The 1,834-nt window shown below is 29.8% G+C and overlaps 1 protein-coding gene across 3 annotated transcripts in view; it reads left to right on the forward strand.

Moving 5' to 3' along the window:
• Positions 1-1,834, forward strand: part of LOC106787280 (heterogeneous nuclear ribonucleoprotein C-like) — a 276,054-nt gene that overhangs the window by 66,727 nt on the left and 207,493 nt on the right. The window lies entirely within an intron of this gene.

Here is a 1,834-nt window from a genome sequence, read left to right on the forward strand (position 1 = left end):
GTTTACGAAAAAAACATAAGATACCTTTTTTGTAGAACATTGAATTTCCTACAAAATTTGATTAAAACATTTTTTCGTATAATCAATTAATGAGGAGGTATGAATTTTTTTCTGTTGGACTGAGAAAAAAATAAAAAACCGCGATGAGGAGGATCTTCCTATTAAAATTAAGAGCCCATACTGGGTGTGTACTTTCTAAAGGTGTCTAGCAACAAGTTTTTGTGTGTCAGATCCAAAAAAAAAATAAAAGTTTTTTTTTGATTCACCCTAATATATATACCTTAACATTAACATTTATAATGGGAAACTGATTGAAAGGAAAGAAACTTTTCGAAGGAATCCTCCAACGTAAATTCTTCTCATCGTTCTATCTCTACTCTCTGTGTATTCCTAAGAAAAGCATGAATATTCTTAAAGTGACGTGCTATAATTTAACGCGGTTTAACAGCTTCGATATCTCAAAGTATTCGGTAAAATTCCCCTTCCCTCCCCACCCCCTCGTGCTTTTTCTACTTGGTTACATTTACTGTACTACCGAAAGATGAAACAGAAGAAGACGAGAAAGTAGATGAAGAATAAGAAGATGAAGATAATGATCATGATGATGAAGAAGAAGACGATGATACCACTTTTTCTTCGTTTCACCCTTTTTCGACTGAATATGCAAGGAGAGTACCACTTGAAATTTCCATTTTCGTTGGAGTTCGTTGCAAGTGCAACATCGAATATAAAGTTTTACAGACTGTGTTCCAATGGACCGTGGAGAATTCGCGAATCCCTTACACCCCACCCCCAACACCCCACCACCCCTACCAGTTGGTAGAAGAAACGAGTGCACGAATAATAATCACCATCGAGGAGAAATAATGTTGACGATTTTCAAGACGAGAATTATTCTTACTTTTAATCTTCTCTTTCAATATTTTTACCTTCTTTTTTTGTTTTTCTTTCTTATCACTCTTCTTTTTATTCTTTTCTTTATTTTTGTATATTCAAGAAAATATGAATGGGGGAATATACTATTTTGAATTTATTTTAATGTATTAGATAGGAAAATTGTATAAGATCTTTTGAACAAATTATATAAATAGAATGAAATGAAATGAAAAATGATGAAGAAGAAGAAGAAGAGAAAATATAATTAAAAATGAAAAATTACAAATTGTGCAAATTAACACGTTGGGGGACCGGTCACGGGTTAACTCGTGTTAAAAAAAAAGAAAAAAGAAAAGAAATAAGAAAAATAATTTATATATATATATTCTTTTTTCTTTAAGAAATATTAAGAGTTAAATAATAAATAAAGAATTTATTAAAGTTTATTTATATTGTTTTACTTCCATATCCGCTTTCAAAAAAATAACCGGCCACATTAGTTAAATTTTCAGAAAAGTTGCCGGTTACCAATGTGTTAATTTAACGATGACAAATATTTTCTATGATTGTTAACAATCGATACAAATATACAATACATATACCATGAAAGATCGAAATTGGAGAATATTAGGATTCACATGATCGCATTTTTTTTTTTTGGTGGATGTTTAAAATATTAATGTATAAGAATAAACCTAAATATTCGGTCTTTTACCAACCGTATTTATTTGGTGTGTTTTGACAATCACCATATGAATTTTAACATTCCCCAATTTCGATCTTTTACAGTAACACATATATATACTATGAAAGACCGAAATTGTATAATGTCAGGATTCACATGATCGCATTTTTTTTTTTTTGTGTATGTTTAAAATATTAATGTATAAGAATAAACCTAAATATTCGGTCTTTTACCAACCATATTTATTTGGTATGTGTTGACAATCATCATATG

Source organism: Polistes canadensis, unplaced genomic scaffold (genome assembly GCF_001313835.1).
Source record: "Polistes canadensis isolate GaletaPanama2010 unplaced genomic scaffold, ASM131383v1 scaffold_97, whole genome shotgun sequence".
NCBI classification, from domain to species: domain Eukaryota; kingdom Metazoa; phylum Arthropoda; class Insecta; order Hymenoptera; family Vespidae; genus Polistes; species Polistes canadensis.